At 58.4% G+C, this 20251-nt stretch overlaps 1 protein-coding gene and 1 long non-coding RNA gene across 5 annotated transcripts in view; both read right to left on the bottom strand.

The window, feature by feature from the left end:
- The window catches only part of SORCS2 (sortilin related VPS10 domain containing receptor 2), a 456995-nt gene that overhangs the window by 158257 nt on the left and 278487 nt on the right, over positions 1–20251 (bottom strand). The window lies entirely within an intron of this gene.
- Positions 1296–14640, bottom strand: LOC147582139 (uncharacterized). The gene is made up of 3 exons (XR_015250623.1): positions 14413–14640; positions 2696–10378; positions 1296–2480 (listed from the first exon to the last, which is right to left on the bottom strand). It is a non-coding gene; the product is annotated as an uncharacterized LOC147582139 (long non-coding RNA).

Below are 20251 nucleotides of genomic sequence, written 5' to 3'. Positions count from 1 at the left end.
CCGAGAGCACTTAAGGAAAGCATTGGCTGAGCACAGACTGTTTAAGGAACCACACTGTGTGAGTTTTCACGGTCTCCTCTCCTCTCAGCCTCGGGCCACCCAGGGAAGGAGACAGAATGATCTCCGTTTCGTAGATGGGCACACGGCCTCGGCCGTGGGACTTGGCAGTGTCCGGGCCTCAGCCAGACATTCGGAGGGCAGAGGAGGAGGCCGGGTGTGGGCTGCCCCACGGCCCACACCGCGCCCGGCCACAGCCTGGCCGCCAAGGTCTCAGAGGCGCAGGGGGACAACGGGGGTCTCGTTCCCCGCCAAGAAGCATCCTCCCTGTATTTGTCCCCTGGCAGGCTACCTTGTGCTAACGCGAAAGCACTCGGAAAAAAAAAGCAAGAGAGAAACACGTTATCGAATAAATTAACCTGACACTTTGTTTCATAAAGGAATTTCTAACAAGTACCATTTCACTGGAATTCGGTTGTTTACAGTTTAGCCAAATGGTTCCCACTTGCGTTGCTTAGCGATTGTCATAAAACAACCAGGCTCTCATATTGCCACAGTTACGTAAATGGCTGGACCGTTTTGGAGCCTGGAACACGGAAGTGCCCACAGGTAGACAGCACTGTTTATGGGTCTGCGCTCATGTGGGGACAGGGAATACATGTGCTCTGCGTAAGCTAGACCTTGTAGTACCGAGCCCCCCAGCCAAGCTCTGCATTCTAGGTGGTGAGTCTCCCGTCAGCAGGAGGATGTAACGGGAGGCAGATGGTGTCTGTCTCCCTTCCAACCCGGAGTTCTGGGGGGCGTGCTTCTCCTCTCAGTCGGCAGTGATGTCCATCTAACCGGAAGGGAAGGACCCAAGTTGCAGAGAAGATAATTCCCCAGAAGACTTTGCTCAGCCTGAGAGCAGGGAGACATTCTGGCCAGTGGGGAGCGGTGCAGGGTAGACACAATGAGGGACAGGGTGGGGGCCACCTCCCGTACCTGCTGTTGTGGCAGAATTGCCCCAGGCAGGTCACTTCCCCCCCTGAGACTGCGTGTCCTTGTTGAGAAAATGGAAATAAGGAGGAAGGCTCCACTAGGGACTGTTGTCCATGGTGTTGACTGCTACATTCCCTAAGGGCGGGCCCTGACTCAGCAACTGTTTGCATACTCCCTGAAAAGAGGGATGAGAAGGAGCCCTGGGCGTCCAAGCCTGCCCTGCGTGGGCTCCCCCTCTCTCCTCCCCACCCTGTAGTCTCATCCCTCACCCCCCCCCCGCCCCACCAATGCAGAAGGAAGGGCACCCACCCACGGCGTCCTGTTACTCTAGACCAGAGTTGGCAAACTGCCATTTGCTGGATGGATCTTGCCCGTGGCCCATTCTGGCTGGGGAACTGACTAAGAATTCTTTTCACGTTTCTAAAGAGTTGTGTATTGGGTCAGATAGTGCCCCCTAAAGTTCATGTCTCTTCTGCATCCTGAGCATGTGATCTTATTTGGAGATCCGGTCTTTGCAACGGGACTGGTTAAGATGTGGTCACAATGGAGCAGGGTGGCTCTACTCCACCGGCTGGCTGTGTCCTTACAGGAACAGGCGAACGTGGACGCAGAGACACGCAGAGAAGCTGTGCGATGTCAGGGGCGGGGACTGAGAGACGTGGCCACAAGCCAGGGTCTGCTGACCCCGCCAGGAGCTGGAAGAGGCAGGGAGACTCTCCTGCTGGAGCCTTGAGGAAGACAGCGTGCCTGATTTCAGACGCCTGACCTCCTCCCCAACACCATCAGGGGTGACCAAGCACTGTTAATAGTTAGTGACAATCGACCAGAATCGATAGTTAACTCTAATTAATCGGTGATCATTCACTCGATGCCTGCTCCCACGCTAGGTTGTCACTCCATGGGGCAGGGGCTAAGCCACCAGTACCCACCAGAGTGCCTCGTGCGGATCAGTTAAGTCCCGTAGGAACAGTTGTTGCGTGAAGGAGTGAATGAATGAATGAACCGAATTTCAAGAGCTCCGTGTGCGCGGTTCTAGCCCTGGGTTCCCGCCTGGCCTCAGATCCACGTGGCGCTCCAGCTCCGGGCCCCCGTGGCCCTATGTGACCACATCAAACCAGGGAGGGTTTGCCCAAAATGGCATGAGGCCCCCACTCTGACCCAGGCCCCCACAAGGAGGAGCTGCCGTGGGCGCCCAGAGGAGGTGTTAGTGGACACGAGCTGTTACTTTGGGAGACGCCTGGGCCAGGGCTGGGGGTGGGGGTGCAGCTGGAACTGCCCAAGGCAATCGGGGGGCTTTGGGGACAAGCTGACATTCCACTGCTCATGGGGGGGAGCAGGGAAGAAGGCAAGAGGTAGAAAGAGTCCGTGTTCAAGTGTAGGGACTGTCCCCCCACCGGCCGCCGCCCGTTAGTTACCACCCCCAACACCAACTCCGTCTTGCTTTCCGAAGCCACTAACTAGAATTCTCTACTTGCGTCTTGCACGGCAAACCTCAATTTCTCTGACTATCAAAGCAGCATTGGGGCGCCTGGGTGGCGCAGTCGGTTAAGCGTCCGACTTCAGCCAGGTCACGATCTCACGGTCCGTAGGTTCGAGCCCCGCGTCGGGCTCTGGGCTGATGGCTCGGAGCCTGGAGCCTGTTTCCGATTCTGTGTCTCCCTGTCTCTCTGCCCCTCCCCCGTTCATGCTCTGTCTCTCTCTGTCCCAAAAATAAATAAACGTTGAAAAGCAGCATTTTCACCCACACCAGCCTCCGTGGGTAGGGAAAAACGGTCCAACTCTCAGAGATTACCAACATGCTAATGGCCTCATTATCCCGTCGTAAAAGGACCCAGCTCCAGAGAAGAATGAAACGTGCAAACACTTCTCCCCTCTGCAGCAGGCGCGGGCGGCACAGAAGATGACGGGGGCTGGGGACGGGGGTTGGTCTTGGGGGCACAGCGGTCGTGGCGGCCAGGCCACGCGTGCCCAGAGCTCCCTCGCCCCCGCCATGGGTCCTCAGTGTCCTTTGCACTTGGCTGCAAGTGCGGGAGAGCCCTGCCCCTGTGTTCTCTCCCTCGCTCTTCCCTAGGGGGCACTGGGAAAGCACGGCTGAAAGGTGGGAGGCTGGAGTCACCCGGCCAGGCCACCAGGGAGGGGAGACAGCCCCCGTCTGACAACAGCAGAGGCGGTCTTCTTTCTTCCCACCCACCACCCTGCCTCCAGCCAAAGAATTCCCCAGAAATCACCTTCCAGGTGAAAATCGATGCCTCACTGTCTCCACCTCCATCCCGTGAATAATGGCATGTTCTTCGTGGCTCCTTGCACAAGGTGGATAAATAGAGACCGCCAAAGCCGGGACAGTCTGCCTGAGGCTCCCCACCCCGGCCATCGTGGATAGGGATGAGTGAAACAGCACAAGCAGATCAATGCAGGTAATTACAAGCCATGCTGGTGGCTCGGTGGCCAGCATCTTTCCTGCTCAAAGCCGCAAGGATGGGAGCACCTGTCAGACTATTTCGTGTCCCTGGAAGTCCGGCCTCGGAAGCAGCCTCCCTGCCCTCGGCTCAGCGGGCACGTCCCCGACATACATCTAAAGGACCCTTCCGGTCAGTCTTGTACCTGTTCCCAGACAGAATGGCCGGGAACTAAGCCCCACCTCCGTAGCCCTCTGGGCCGCTGCGGCACGGCTACGGGCCATACCTCCTGACCACAGACGGCGATGGACGCTTGTGAGAGGGCACTGGGTACAAGCTGCTGGGCTAAGCCCTTGCGGGGCAGCCGGTCCGTCTCCTGTGACCGCCTGAAGGGAGGGGACTCGCGTCATCCGCATGTGATAGGCGAGGAGACTGAGGCACAGGACGGACAGGAGGTACCCAAGACCGCACAGCAGGCATGAACTCAGGACCCTCGTACTGAGCCACTCTCTGTGGCCCCTCAGCCCCAGCCAGAGGAGCTGCTCAGGGATCAGAGCGCCCGGTGCAGGTGGGGGTCGTCCAATCCAGGCCTCTGCTGACGCCATCATCGGGGCCCCTGCCTGTCCAAGAGTCCCCACCCCACCCCACCCCCAGGGCCTGGCCTCCACGAAGTCCTGCGTGGTTCCTCAGCGGCCAGGGCTCCAGCAACTTCTGGGCATGGCTGCCCTCTGTCTGTCCCTTCCAGGTCCCCACGTCACCACTGGTCCCTACGGTGGCACAGGGTGTCCTCCAGACCGTCCACAGCCTCCTTCACTTTAATCCAGCTCCACACGGCCTGGCCAGGTCCTGGCTATCTCGCCGGAGCCAGGGATGAACCAGGCCTGGCCAGGTCTGTATGGGGTTCATGGGGCTGCAGGAGGAGGCCCCTACAAAGACCATGGGAGCATGGGGCACTGTGTGGGCACCGGGACCACAAGCCCTCCTGGAGAATGTCCTGCGAGCCGGGTTTGAAGGGCAGCGCCGAGGAGAAGGGGGGAGGCCCCTCCAGACAGAGGGAGCCTCTGCCTGGGAGAGTGAGGGCCGAGGGCAGGGCACCCCAGAGACCCCTTGGCCTTCAGTGTTACCGGAAAAGCGAAAGACAGAGGGATACATGGCTCAGATGTAGAGCGGCCAGGATAAGTGACATCGGGAGCTGAGGAGGAGCGACATTTAGTGGGTCAGGGCTGCAGGAGGGTGGGTCGGAGGAGCAGGGAAAAGGCCCTTGGGATTAGGCCACGGGGAGGGGCCAGCACAGCCCGCACAGGGACCTCAGGGGGTGGGCTCCAGGGGGGAAGCCAGAGGCCCCAGGACGGGCATCGTTTGGCAGGGGAGTCCGAGCGGGCGTGCAAGCCGGCCTCCCGGGCAAGACCCGTAGCTGCCCAGCATGAGTGCCAGCCGGCAGGGTGGACAGCGGCCACAGGCTGGGCACCGCCCTTAAGTTAGCCCGTGCCCTCACAGCACTGTCAAATGCCCAGGGTCACGGCGCCAGGCCGGGGGAGCTGGGACCTCCCTGTGGCTCTCAGGCTCCTTCTCCTGTTGACTCACCTGGGGCTTCCTCAGCCTAAAGCGCTGGTTCTGCCTGGGGGTGGCCTGGCTCCCACGGGCACTGGCCGTGTTTGGACACATCGTTGGAAGTCACGACTGCGGGGGCGGGGTGCTGTTGGCACCCAGAGTGCAGAAGCCAGGGATGCAGCCTACAGTGCACAGGAGAGCCCCCTCCCCACACCACAGACCCGCGCAGCCCCGAATGTCCACGACGTCACGGTGGAGAAAGCCTGGCGCAAAGAAATCTGGTTCCCGAATGCACTCGCTCGTCTGTCCGTCTCCCGTTTCAGGGTTCCTGTCGCTTGGCCGGCTGACAAAGGAGGGATCACGGCGTCCAAGACGGCCCTGGGGAGGTGGTAGGCAGGCGCCGTCCTTCGCCAGCACCCACTCCGCATGGGCGGATGCACGGACGGCATATTCCGGACCCGGGTTGCGTGACTTCAAGCTCCTGGGCGTATCCATGCTCGGGAGGCCTGGGAGGCTTGGCTTTGCTGTGGAGCTGATCTGGCCGGACCCCAGCCCCATTTCTCATGCTTTCCCGCGTCTACAGGAAAGTCCCTCCACCTCTCTGAGCCTCATTTTCCTCATCTGCAAAATGGGTGCTGCGCCGTGAAATGTGCTAATGGATACAAAGCGCTTAGAGCTCAGGACGAGGCGGACGGTGGCTGGTCTTTACCTGGATTCCAGCCTCCGTGTTCCCAGCGAGGTTATCGCGGGGGGTGGGGGTGCCTCACACAGGCTGCCCCACCCCCTCCAGCCTGTTCCCCCCCCCCGACGCCCACCGCGTCCCGCAGAGCATCTGAGGGACCCCGTGTGCGTTTCTCAGCAGCATCTGGAAAGCACACGGCTTCCAGTGGCTCATACGTAGGAGAACAGACCCCTCTTCAAGGTTCTTGACCCAGGAAAAGCGCTTGGTAAGTACTCGTCGGATGAACAGGTGATTATCCGTCCGATAACAGAATCTAGCCCAGAGCAGTTAATCCGACTCATAGTCTCCACGCTTGGTGATTAATCTCCATCTACTTAATAAGTGTGATAAAGAGAACGAGCCCTCGCACGGCCTATAAAACCCAAAGAAGCATTCACAGCCTTTGCTACTCTTTTGTCATCTGGATCCCACGAGAGCCAGAATAGCGTCACCGGCCCCAATTTACAGATGAAGTCATGGAGGCTCAGAGACAGGAACACTTTGCGCCTCACCCCACCCCTCCCCCTCCACCCCTGCAAAGGGGCGATGAACCTGAGATCATTGTAAGAGGGAGGAAGAGAGAACGGCCCCCGGGCACTTTCTAGCAAAGGTGATCAATTAGTTATCGATTGGTTGGCTGGTTGGCCTGAATGAATGAACGGCTGTAAGGATGTAAGTGAGAAGGTTAACATACAGTTTCAAGTCCCTGGGAGTCCTTTGGAAGCACGATTTACTTGTAAACCATTGGGAAATCCGTGCCAGACGGTTCTTATCCGCTCGTGGGTCACCCCCCGCCATGCTGAGCCAGACCCACACAGAGCATCGCCCCCGGGGGCTGCCGAGCACCTTTCCTTCTGGTCCGCCTTCCACCGATCCTTCGCCCTCCCCATGCATTACCTGGGGCCCTCACCTGAGAAGCTTCTTACCCAATCCCTTCCCGCACAGACAAGGCGGATTAAACTGCCCCCTCCTCTGTGTCCCCAGGGGAAGCGTTTGCCTTGTGGCAACGGCCCTAGTTTGTGACATTTGCACACCTGTCTCCCCACTGAGCAGAGAGTGCCTGGGTGGGTACCTGGCCCAGGTGGAACGGGAGGAAGGGTAGATGGAAGGGAGGGAACACAGGCAGGTGGCCGGATGGGTGGACGGGTAGACAGCACATTCTGGAGCCTCGCTGGCTGCATGCTTTCGAGCATATCTAGAGTTTTCTTGTCAGCACTGGGCCCGTGTCCTCTGCCTTTGCACAGCGTCTAGTTCAGCCCCCGTGAGTGACGGGACCAACACCCCTTTTCTTCCTGCTTCCACGTGCCCTCGGCCAGAAGCCCTCTGTGCCCAGGTTCTAGCTGACAAGTGCAGCAGGATTGGGTGCGGCCCAGCCCCTCGTCTGAGCCCCTCACTCACGGGGCCACAAGCCTGAGCCCCACCGGGATGCCTCACGGCGCTCCGTCCCACAAACCCACTCTGCCCCCATCGCCTCCCCCTCCAGGGGAAGAGCCCCATTCTTCCTCCCCATTCCCGAAGGCCAACCATCACAGGGCAGACCTCTGTCACCCCTCACCTGGACGGCAGGGGGTCCCCGGCTGGATCCCCTCCCACCTCACCATGTAGACCTTCTGAAATACAACCCTTCATTCTCTGTCGGAACCCCTGTGCTAGCTTGCTTCCCATACCCCTCGGGAGTCAAACGTTAAGCTGTTAGTGGGGTGCGTGATACATGAGCTGTTTCCAGGACCCCCGACCCAGCCCCCCTGCGAATGACACTCTTTCTCATCTATTTCTTTTGCATATTCCCCACCAGGGCTCTGCCTCAGCTGCCTGCCACCACACTGGCTTTCCGCACAAGCGTCTCCGGCCCCTGGACCTTTGCACCTGCTATCTCCTCCCCGCTCTTTCACCTACGCAACTCAGACTTTCAGACTTAGGCCGGAGTGCCACCTTTGCGGGGAAAATGTCCCACGACCCTCTCCCGGAGTGACTGGTAAAGCTACGCGTTCCCCTGACACCTGGTGCATTTCCTCTGCCCAATCTGTTTGGCGTGGTGGCATGTTCCCTCAGGGGACCGGGAGCGTGCATGGCATCTGTTTCGCCCCCCTCTCTATCTCCAACACTAAACAGTTGCTCGGGTGAGAGGAAACTGGGTGCCGCTCCCCAAATGTCGATGCCGGGGGAAGATCGGCCCGGGTCCTGCTGGACAGACTGCTGCGGACCCTCCTTCCCCACTTGACCGTGTGGCTCACGGAAGTGTGCAGGAGTCGTGCTGGGCCACCTTGGGAGCGGCCCCCGCCAGGAAGTGTCATCGGCATGCTGGCCGTGCTAAGTCACTCGCAGACAATTTCGAAGCGGACTGCACCCAACCACTCCTTGGGAAAGCGGCCATTAAAGCGAGACAGTTTAATAGCGACCTCCTCACGCAGCCACAGGTTCTGGAAGGATCCGTCTCATGCAGTTACCATCACTTTCATACACGGGGATGTTTACCCCAAAGAGGTCCTTGGAGGTCACCTGCGTGTATGAGATCCGAACTCAGGCTTCCTGGAGAGGCCCAACAAGGACGCCCACCTGGACGGAGCCTCTCCCCGCTTCCCGGAGTGCTTCGCCAAGGGAACCGCCATCTGAGCGGAGGGTTCCAGGCAGGCAAGGGCGGTGACGACTTCCGTGCATTTTCACCTGAGCCTCATGCCACAGCTCCCCGAAATCTCACCTCGTGTCCCTCGCACCTGTCCCCCACACCTGTCCCCCACACCCTCACACCAGCACATTTATGTCGCCGTGCTTTCTCGGGCACCCCTGCCCTAACTGCCCATCCTTCCTGCTTTCCTCTGCGCGGCCAGCTCAGCCAGCAGTGTTTCTCTCAGCGACATGTCCCTCCTCCGGGTTTCCACGAGTCTCTGCAAATCCCTACATCAGCATTTAACTTAAAATCTTTGTGTCTCTGCCAGGTGTCCAAAGTGCCCTGGGGAATCCACAAGCCATGTATAAGCAGTCAAGTTGTTCTGCCTTCTCGTCAAAATTTGATCTCTGCCTTGTTGAAGAAATCCTTCCTTATAACGAGGTCATAAAACTATTTTCCGGCTTTGTCTCCTAAAAGTTGTGTGGCTTTGCCTTTCACACGTAAGTGTTTAATCCACCGGAATAGAACGCTACGCGGTGGGGGACAGGGGTTCAGGCTCATTTATCTTCAAGGGAGTCACCAGTTGCCCTGGTGCCATTTAAAAGGTCCCTCCCCTTCCCAGCGACCAGCCATGCCTGAAGTCCCCGCATGCATCTGGGTCTGTCTCCGGGCACTTGATTTGGTCCCGCTGGTCAGTCTGTCTTTGCAAAGTATGCCGATCAGCGTAATAATTCTTGCTGTGTTTCTGGTAGAGCAAAGCACCCAACACGTTCTTCAGTATTTTTCGTCCTTGCTCTTTGACACGAATTTTCAAATCAGCTCGTCAAGTTCAAACTGAAACAAAACAACCCCAATCCTACTGGTGTTGAAGGTAGAGAACTGCACTGTCTGCAGATCGATTTGAAAAGAATGGACTTCTCTGCCACGTTGACTTCCTCACTCGCCCATTAACACAGTAGGTTCTGCATTTACTGGCATCTCCTTAAATACGTCTCCATAACATTTAATGATTCTGTTTATTAAAAAAAGTGCCCTGGGGACCAGGCAGACATTTTCATCTTCCCACGTCCACATATTCTAAGTATTCTACCTCTAACCACTTCAAAGGTGTTTGCTAAATTTACCTTGGGACCTGGAACCTTAAATGACGTATTTAGCACCAGAGTCACCGCCTAGGAAAACTACTCTTGGAGACGGGGTGGGACCGGGTGGGTCAGCGTGGAGAGGACGTGATGGGGGGGGGGGGTTCCCTCTCATAACCCCTGAAATAACAGCATGCTGTCGCCCACTCGTGTGCTCTCCAACTGCTGCATGGACCCACCCACTCACAGTGACAAACAGCCTTCATACTTTGTTTTGCAAAGCAGTCTGGGCTCAATGCGTTCAACCCTCCGGCATCGGGAGCATACGGCAGGTGAGAACCTCCGGGGTATTTTTTAACAGGGGCAATCCCTGTCTGGTGCCCACTGCCCTGTTCCTTCCTCTCCAGGACGTCGAGTGTTCCCCTCAGGACATCAGGGGCAAGAAGTGGACCTCTACTCTATGGTCATGAGTGGTTTGTGTCTAATACTTGTGACCCTGTTCTAGAAACTTCCTTGCTGTTTCGCGTGCTTGTGTGTTTGGCCGCATGGCTCCAGTGCACAGGAATGAACCGAACGGGATTGAACGAAAGGTCATCCAAAGTTACCTTAAAATGCTCTTTGACTTACATTTTTCCAACAAGGAACATAAAGTGCTGTCTTTGGACTTCCCTCTATGTGTAGAGAGGAGTCCAGAAGCTTCTTCCCCAGCTTCATCCGCCTCCGCCCTGTCTCTCAACATCATAGTCTTTATATTCACGGTAACCAACATTTCAAGGTGAGTTTTCCTTTCCAAAGAGTTATTTTTGACCCGTGCGTTTGGTTTCCATCCATTTTTCAACAACAACCCCTACTGAAGCTGCATCTGGGACACGCCTGCCCCCAGTCCTCCCCGTCAGCTTCTGCACCAGACCTTATCCTCCGCCCCAGCACCGAGCAAAATCCATTTCTCTGCTGCCACAACAACTTTTCAAGGCATTGTCTTTCAAGACAGGTACCTGGCCATATAGATTGGGACGTTCTGCTTTCTGAAGATCCTCCCACGTTCCTGGAAACAACAAACAGCAGCCGCGTTGGATGTAAAACTCCGAGATCCTATCTTCCCCACACTTGTGTGCAGACCCCAAAGTCTCCTTTATTATTTCGAAACGTGACACTGAAAACACGTCTGTACTGGCCTGACTCTTCTCCCTTTACAAATAGTTTTTCTTTTCTGAGATATATCACTAGCTCCTTTTCCCATCACGAGTAAAGAAAGAAAATCCAGAATGTGAGTTCGGCTTCCGGAGGGCCCCTCTGCCATCTGGTGAGCGGGACCCGTTTTGACACTGGCTGTGGCTCGGCCGCCCCCGGTTCTGGTCTGGAATCGCCCGGGCTCTCGGGCGGGCTGGCTCCCTCTGTCTCCGGCCGGCACCTTCCTTCTCACCCACCCCGTCTGTGAGAACGCCCCGGGTTCGCCCTCACCCCATGGATGCACTCCCCCCGCGGTTCTGCCCTCTCCGGCTTCCACGGTGGCTTTCGGCCCTGTCGCCGACACTTCTGGGGTCTTGCACCTGTGCCGGGCCCCACCAGCCCCCTGCTGCTTCCCCTGTTCTCTCAGGGAGCTGTATTCCATCACTATCCTCTCCTTCCTCCTCGCCTCCTTCCTTCACCCACTGCTGGGGGACCGCACACCTGTCTCCCCGCCCTATGGGCTGTAGGGACTAGGCATTTGGAGTGGCTGGAGTGGGGAGAAAAGTCAGTTTGTTGCCCCTGGGAACAGGGTGCCTTCACGGAGATGCCCACCCGACCGGGTAGTTCATGGACGGTCTTCCCGGCCCCTCGGGGGAGGCAGGGCTGCTGTCTCTCACAAGCCCCCGACCCAGTGGGAAGTCTCCCTTCCCCGCATGGGCTCGGCCTCCGGCAGCTTATCTTTGCTGCGTTGTCACAGTGTCTCGGGAACCCTGGGAGCCTTGGGGGCAGGGCTGACACCGGCAGGTCCCACAGGGGAGCCCTGTCCCGCGGCCCTCGCTGTCTGGGTCCCAGCACAGGAACCACCTGTGGCTCCGGAAAAATGCTGGTGCCCCGTGGCCCAGAGACACCGTCCTGGGAATCGTCATCTTCCAAGCAACGGCACGGAAAACCGGGTCAACTCTGAGGTCAGAAACCCAAGAGGCAAAGCTGCAGAGGACCCTTAGGGCACCACCTGCCCCCTCTCAAGTGGGTCCTCGCTCTCGGGGAGAGGAGGTGTTTACGCCCTTCCTAATGAGGGAGATGGCCACGTTTTATTAAAAGTGTGGCAGGACTGTGGAGGACACGGAATGGCTGATTTCTATGGAACAAATAACTATTTAATTGCTCTGTAATGACATGACAATTAGAATTCGGATCGTGGCCCTGTCCTTAGGTGTCTGTTTATGGGCGCGCCTGCCACTGTTAGGAACAGCACGGGTTGTGAAGCGGGCAACTCTCACCATTACAGAGCATAATTACCCGTGTAATTATTCTCTTATACCCAAGTAATTACATGCCGGTATTATCTGTGTATTACAATTTATTCACATCCCTAATCACAGCCTCCTTTTGCAAACCGGGACCCGGCCAGGAGGCGCTCATCAGTTTTTTGAAAATGACATAAAAGTCATCTGATGAAAAGCTCGGCTTCCAGGCTGCCTGCGTTCACCGCCCCCCAGACGGAAGGCGAAGGGCTGGGCGAGGGGGCTGGGAAGCCACACCTGACACCGAGGTCACGAGGGCAAGCCCACTCAGCCGGGTCGTGAGGCCTGAGACACCACCTGTGGGCGCTGTCCCCACTCGGAGGGCTCCTTGCCACCGTGTTCCGTGGGCAGGGGCCTCTCTGCGTGCCGCCACCCTCGGGCCCAGCACGTGTGACCTCCCTGTGTCAGGACCACCCGGTTCTTCTCGTCTGTCTCCCCTTCTGGACTCGGAGCCTTGTGACGGCAGGACCCTCCAAGGGTCTTATTTCTATGGCTAGCACCAAGGGGTGAATGCCACACCAGAGGGGGGGCTTCTGTGCACCTGCCAAACCAGCCAGGAGGGACAGGCCCCGTGGAGATCCGGCCAGAGAACCCCAACTTATTACAAAGAAGGGTGAGGAGAACACGAGTTTGTGCTCAATGACCCAGAGCAGCCATATCCAAGCTACTTTCCCTTAAGAACAGCAATCGCATTTCTTGGGCGCTCGTCCAGCGTTTCTTTGCAAGGCAGGCAAAAAGCAATCAGTGGGGGCGACCACAGCTTCCAGGAACCAAGTGGCCGGAAAGAGAGGCCACGTTGCTGGTAGTCAACTGTTACTGCAACCCAAGAAGCACAACTTAGTAGATGCTCCACGCAGAAGAGGGGCGGCATGAATGCAGAGTGTGGTCGTGGGCTTGTGGTCCTGGGTGGAAACAACAGGCTGACACCCAGCCTGCAGCCGCGTCCCCACCGGGTGGCCCCGGCCGGGCCTCTTGTGGCACCAGCACCTCGGCCTGGACAAGCGAGGACCGCCTGCAGCCTAGGAGGCACAGGCCAGACTTCTCGTGGTCCGCCAGGCAGGCACACGGGCCTCACCAGGTTGGAAAAAGAAGCGGCCAGAAAAACGAATGAATGAATGAGTGAACGAATGAATGAAAAAAGGAAACGCCCAGAGACTCTGAGCAGCAGGGAGGGTAGCAAAGGCTCAGACCTCCTGATGGTTCATCAACACCCCAACTCCGGGGTGGGGGGGTCTCAGGTCTGTGGTCTTTGCTTCTCTGCAGACCCTCAAAGCCTCCTCGGGAGAAGGGGCGGGGGGGGGGGTGACATTGGCTGGGACCCTGCTGCGAGGTCCCTCTCCCCCCACGGTGCCCTGAAGTCTCAGAAGTGTTGGGGGCAGGTGACAGCAAGCTCCAGGAGTGGGGGTTGGTTTCCTATTACCGCTGTAACAAATTACCACAAGTTTATTGGCTTAAAACAACACTAACGCAGGGGCGCCTGGTGTGGTTTAGTCTGTTAAGCGTCCGACTTTGGCTCAGATCATGATTTCACCATTTGTGGGTTCGAGCCCCGCATTGGGCTCTGGGCTAACAGCTCGGAGCCTGGAGCCTGCTTCGGATTCTGTGTCTCCCTCTCTCTCTGCCCCTCCCCTGCTCACTCTCTCTCTCTCTCTCTCAAAAATAAACATTAAAAAAATTAAAAAACAAAAAAACCAAACCAACCAAACAAAAAAACACTAACGTGCTATCTTGCAGTCCTGGACGTCGGAGTCTGCAATGAATCTCACGAGTCTAAAATCAAAGTGTAGGCCGGGCTGGTTCCTTCCAGAAGCTCCAGGGGAGAATCTGTCCCCTTGTGTTTTCCAGCTCCTAGAGGTGCCTGCCTTCCTTGGCTGGTGGCCCCTCCTCTGTCTCCAGAGCAGGCAGTGCAACGACTTTGACTCTTCTCTCCCTCGGACCCTCCCACCTCCCTCTTTTAAGGAGCCCTGGGATCACACGGGATAGCCCAGGAGAAGCTCTCCATCTCAGGATCCCTAACTTCCTCCCATCTGTGCTGGTAACACGCACGGGTTCCGGGGCTCAGGACACGGAGGCCCCGCGTTATTCAGCCCACCGCAGTGCGTGAGCACCAACACAGCCCCCGAGCACCCAAGCCTCCTACCATCCGCCACGGTTCACAGAGGGGAGCAAAAGGCCCAGAGAGATCACACCACAGGCTCAGGGACACGCCGGCTAGTAAACCGGAGAGCTGGGTTTGAACTAGGACCCCTGGACCTCCCAAACCTGTCTCTGATTCACCACCACCCCGCTGTCCCGTCGACAGATGGACAAAGGCGCTCGGACACGTGGACGTTTTGCTTCCCCCGTGTGGTGATGGGTGTGCGATCACTCAGCACCCACCCCCCTTTATTTCCCTCTTACACAATATCCAACCCCCTGGGCGCACAGTCCCGTTGCAACCACCCATCAAGATTCCTGCCTTCACAAGGGCAAGTTCAGGATCTGCCTGAGACACAAGGGTGGGCGTCACCGGGGTTCCTGTTCCAGCAGCCGTGCGGCTCGCAAGGTCCCTGCAGCCCCCCTGCTTCCTGCCCTTCGCCAACCGTCCTCTTGTTCCAGATTCTACCTGACAGTTTTCCAGTGAAGACCCCCTTGGCTGCTGCTGGCCTGCGGTGGTTTCTGTTGATGGCCACCAAAGCCCCTCGGCTGCAGCCCACCGTACTTTAACCGCAGCCACGTAAAGCAGTGGTGCTGGAGAATCCACACTTCCTTTGGCAGGTGCGGAAGCCGAGGCCCAGGGAAAGTGCCATCCTCTCCAGACAGCCCAGCAAGCCAGGGCGGGGCGGGGCGGGGCGGGGGCGGGGGCGGGGGCGGGGCGAGGGGCGGGGCGAGGGGCGGGGCGGGGCTGGCCCAGAAGGCAGGTCCCCATGGCCCCCAGGCCAGCTCGCCTTCCGACCCTTACGACACAGTCCACAGCTGTTCACAGTGAGAGCATCACTGTGGTCGGGGATCCAACATTTTCAGCCTCGGCTGCTCAAAGTGCCAACAGACCCGCACAAGAAACACAAATGCGGCAGCTCCCCGTGGCTGTCAAAAAAGAGCGGCTGTGGCGCATTGCCTGCAGGCCCTCCCCAGCCCCGCGCAAATCGTGCCCCCGTGGATTGGTCTGTAGGGACGTGAGATTCATTCCTCTCCAGGAGCAAATACTGGAGTTCCTCTTGCTCTCCCCGAACCCATCCCGCCAACCTGGGCGGCTTCCACAAGCCCTGCGGCCGTGAGCTGATGAAGTAGGTTCTGGTCGACTCACAGCTGCCTGGGTGCAGAGCATCAGCTCCCTCTGGCCCCACCTACTGCTTCAGGAAAGGAGCCCATGACCCCTGCCCAGCCGATGGGAGCCCTCCCTTGGATCTGCATAGGTCTGTGCAGCACCTATGGGGGGCGGGGGGAGGACCCCACTCCTTCTGAGATCAGGAAGCATCGGGTGTGTCTGCGATTCCCAGAGGTCAGCTTTCCAGCCCAACAGCAAAAACGTGCCTGAGATTGAAGCCAAGACATAGGAGGGTCCAGCTGAGAGATGGGGGAAGAGACACTGTCCCGTGTCACCTGTAGAGGCCCTGGATCGAGCTGTGCCTGAAGGAAGCTTCCCCTGATCGTCACGGTGACGTGAGCCAATCTGTTCCGCTTCCCGTCTGAGTGGTAGACGTTGCTTTTAATCCAAGGAGTCCTGGCTAACATAGCATGGGGTGTGAGGGTGGGTTTACTCAGTGGCTGGTTTGTCAAAGGTAGACAACTACAACACAGAACATTAGAAATGGAAGGTAGGTGTGATAAACCTACTTCCAACGAGACTAACGAACTCAGAGGGAGGTGAGGTGGCCTGTCCAGCCTCCCCCACTGACCCATGTGAGTACAGGAGACAATACGGTCCCTTGACTTGTGGCCTCCCTGGTATCTGACGATTTCTCCTGGTACAGCCATACCCCTTGGATGAGCCATAGGACTTGCCAAATTCCTGGATGCCAGGGTATTTGTAAGGGAGGGAAGGACAGGGCACGGCCAGCACCTTTTTTATTTATTGTTTTTAATTTGAGAGAGAGAGAGAGAGAGAGAGAGAGTACATGCGTGGGGGAGGGGGCAGAGGGGGAGAGACTCTTAAGCAGGCTCCACACTCATGGTGGAGCCCGACACAGGGCTTGATCCCACGACCCCAGGATCGTGACCTGAGCCAAACTCGAGAGTTGGGTGCTTAACCAACTGAGCCACCCAGGCACCCCAGCACCTTTTTAAATTAAAGAATACAACCGCCAGAGTTCGGGCATAAACCAATGCTAAAAATATACATCCAAAGGACTTTCGGGGGCCTCCCTGCGTCTCCCCGTGTTTTCTCCGAACCCTCCAAAGAGCTAGGGCAGCAGGGTGGGTAGAAACCCTCGTCCGCCTGGGGGCCCAGCCCGGCCGCGCCTCCTGCACCACCCAGACCCTGGGAGCTACATCACGTCTCTGAGCCACAGGCAGCTCACGTGTAGGACGAGGACGCCTGTGGCACCCGGCTGCCCTGTGGGTTCAGTGGGTGGCGATCAGTGACATCGGTAACGATGCCATCGGGCACGGAGCCGGCAACGGCCCGGCGCCTGAATCCACACCCAGCACTGTGGACGGCACGTCTCATTCAGCCTTCACAGAAAGCCTGTGACGAAGGCACCCATTTACCAACAAGGCAGAGGGGCTCAGGAAATTTCCAGAGTCCCAGTTCTGCCTCGTGCCAGGACCCGCATCTTCCCCGTGACGCGTGCGACCCGGAGCCGGTGGGACCTTCCACTCGGACCTCCGCCCGGTGGCGCTGTGGCCAGCACACGCCCGCCCCACTGTCCTCCGTCCAGACTCGGACACCACAGAGCCCCCTCCGTTCGCCAGAGAAGCCCTGCGCCCCCTGTGTTTTTCTGGCCGTGGGGGCAAAAAACAGCACGCTTGCCTCTTCTCCTAGTTCCGAGGTCTGAGTCCAAAATCAGTCTCACTGAGCTACAGTCAAGGTGCGGGCCTGGCTGAAGGTTCCGGGGGACAATCTGTCCCTTGTGGTTTCGTCTCAAGGCCACCTGCATCCCTGGCCCCCGGCGCCTTCCACGGGCACAGCCGGCAGTGGGGTATCTTTCCGGCCTCCCTCCCTCCCTCTCCCACCCACACCCCCTTCTCCTCCCGCCTCCCTCTTACAAGACCGCTGTGGCTACGCTAGGCCCACCGAGTGCTCAGGGACAGCTCCGGTGTCCACGTTCTCCACACACGTCTGCACAGGCCCCTCGGCGCGTGAGGCAACACCCTGGCTCCCGGCTGTGATCTCTGGGGTGTGGTCTGCACACTGTCTTCAAAGGAGCGAATCCAGGGTCTCTCGCCCTCTGCGTTGCGTCAGTTCCCCTGGCCCGAGGCCCAGGAGACCAGCTTTCTGCGAAGCTAGCCCCCTCTGTCTCCCCTCTCCCGCAACGAGCTATGGGCTGTAAGAGAGAGTCATTTGCCACGCATTAGCCGAACTGTCCCAGGATCCACTCCATTTCTGAGACAAAAGCTTCCGTACATCAATAGGCCCAATTGAGCCATTTTTCTTCTGGACAGGAGAGGATGCCTGGTTCTCAAGGGGAATGGAGAGCATCGGTGATTGGGGGAAAAAGGCCCATTTAGCCCCGTGCCCGCCTCCCAGTCCCTGGCAGGGCTCCGCTGTCTGGCCGATCTTCCCGCCAGGCAGGGGCTCCCGTGCCTCACGAGTAACAGAGGGTCAGGCCCACCCTGAGTGCTGAGCCAAGGGAGGGGTGAGGCCTAGGGACAGCAGAGGTGTTCCAGGGGCTCCGGCTTCGTTCTAAGAGAGCTGGGGACACTGGGGATCAATGCCCTGCCCCATCTGCCTCCTCTTGCGTGCCGAGGCTGACCCAGAGTTCCAGAATTGGGAAAGAGGACAGGGAGGCCCGTCCCAGGCTGTGGGGGAGTGCCTTCTGAGAGCCCACCCAGGGAATCTCAGGAACACAGGGCTCTCCTGTCCTGCCAGCCCTGACCACTGCCCCGTGGCCACACCAGGGGACTCCTGGGTGTCTCCCCAGGGTGGGGTACATGGGGTGTCCCATCCCGGGCCCTTCACGCCCCACCCCCAGGTCAGCCACCTCCCCAGGGCCCCTCATCCTAGGCAATGGCACCCCACCCACCCACCACTCATACCAGAAGTCTGGGGGCACCAGCTACCCACAAAAGTTCTTCTGACCCTGTCCCTGCCCCCTGCCACCATATCTCTGCCCACCCAGGCTCAGACTCACCATCTCTCACCTGATGATACCCCACAGGTGTCAGATTCACACAAAGAATGGGTCTACGCCCCGTGGCACATCCAGGGAGAGGTGCCCAATGGGCAGATTGGGTCCTTTCAGGGTCCCAGTCGTGTGCCAGGCACTGTGTCCTGTATGTCACATGCGCTGGCCCTGGACCAGCGGGGCAGGGTCTCTCTAATGCCCACACAGGGGCCAGGCTGAGTCACACATCATCTCACCCCACCCCCCAACCCAGCTGCATGAGGTGCACAATGTTAAAATCCCATGTCACACCTCAGAGAGGTGGGTGGTGGGGGGGATACTGGGATCCTAACCCCTCACAGCCTGGGTCTCCCCACTCTGTGCCCGGCCCCTTTCTCCTGACATTCTTCCACACTGCTGGGGCCTGGGAACAGGCAGCTGGCTGGCCAAAACAAAGAGAAACAAACAAAACTAACCCCTCGCTGCTGAGAACACTTTCAAACATGCAAACAGATTCCGGGCTTCCCCAGACCCTGGACACGGCATCTGGGGACCCTGCAGCAAGACTGATGTGGGGCTGCTGCTCTCCAACCTGCACCTGATTGGCCAGAGGTCACTCGCCAAGGTGCTTTCTGAGCATCGAAGAGGGTTTGCAGTGGCCATGTCCATGGGACCTGGGCTAACCTCAGCTCCCTCTAGAAGGCCCCAAATGAGGAAACAAGGCAGGTGTGGGCCAAAAGGTCAGTACTGGAGGGAGTGGAGGCAGGACTTCCACATCAGGGAGGGGCTTCCACACCTGGGAGGGGCGGGGCCTTCACTCCAGAGAGAGGCGGGGCCTCCACTCCAGGGAGGGGCGGGGCCTCTACTCCAGGGAGGGGCGGGACTCCACACCAGGGAGGGGCGGGGCCTCCACACCAGGGAGGGGCGGGGCCTCCACTCCAGAGAGAGGCGGGGCCTCCACTCCAGGGAGGGGCAGGACCTCCACTCTAGAGAGGGGTGGGACTCCACACCAGGGAGGGGCGGGACCTCCACTCCAGGGAGGGGCGGGGCCTCCACTCTAGGGGGCGGGGCCTCCACACTGGTTGGGGCTCAGGGCTAGAGACCTGGTAGGTTGGCAGGGTAGCAGGCGAGGGGAGCTGAGCGGAGGACAGAGGCAGAGAGGAAGACAGAGGCAGCGAGAGAGCTCCTGGAGCCAAATCTGAGACGGATGCAAGAAAGGCTGACCGGTACAGGTACACCAGAAAAGACCCCCGGAGACAAGGGGTGACTTTTGTCCTTTCACACACTGTGACTGCCGGAGGAAGCAGACAAGGCACAGGCTGTAGGAGACTGGGCCTCACCTCGGCCACAGCACGCAGGTGCACCAAGTGGGGCACAGGGGCCAGAGGCAGGCGGCCCTGTCTTTCCCGGTGAGAGCTCTGAGTCCAGAGAGCCTTGGCTGAAGGGCAGCCAGGGTTGGACTCGGCTCCCAGGCCCGCGCCCCCTCCTTTAGGTTTCCCTCCCACTGGAGGGCCACTTTTTTGGCCCCGAGGACAGGCTGTTCCATACGCAGGGGCTCAGAGGTGGCTTTGGCTGTGGAAAGTAGAAAGGGTCGCCTGGGCCTGGGGGCAAATCCTGAGTCGGGTCCCCCCTGCTGGGTGGCAGGTGTGGGGAACCTCGGACCTGTCTGGCCCTGGCCTCCCTGCACAGATGCTTACCTGGCTGAGCTGTCGCAAAGATTCAAGAGAACACACGTGAAGCTCCTTATACCAAAGCTGACCCGTGAGGCTCCTCGGAACTCGGCGTTCTTTATCGCCACCAGCACTGCCCCCACCGAGTGGATTGCTTCCGCTCTCAGACACTCGAGTTTCTTGACAACAAGATTTTGTTTTGCTTCATTTTTCTATCCTGAGTGAAATCCTGGCACATGGCGGTCCCTCGAAACGTCTCAGGTGAGGGAGCAGGTCGGACACACAGATGTACTTACTGATGGGGATCAATACTCGCTTCCCAAATCAGAGACCGTGTGCCCGGTGGGGACGGGGGCACGTGGTCGTGGCTGGGTCAGGGGTCTTGGTGCGTCACCTGGGAGCATCGTCCTGGGTCATCAGGTCGACAAAGGCTTTTCATGGAAAGTGCGCATGTGTGTCATTTCAGTTTTCAAACCAACACTCACGTATCATGGAATAAAATGAACATTCAGGTGAATCTTTAATACAA

The sequence above is a fragment of the Puma concolor genome, chromosome B1 (assembly GCF_028749965.1).
Source record: "Puma concolor isolate L17-30 chromosome B1, mPumCon1.1.hap2, whole genome shotgun sequence".
Classification (NCBI taxonomy): domain Eukaryota; kingdom Metazoa; phylum Chordata; class Mammalia; order Carnivora; family Felidae; genus Puma; species Puma concolor.
This window is presented reverse-complemented; position numbering and strand designations above follow the sequence as displayed.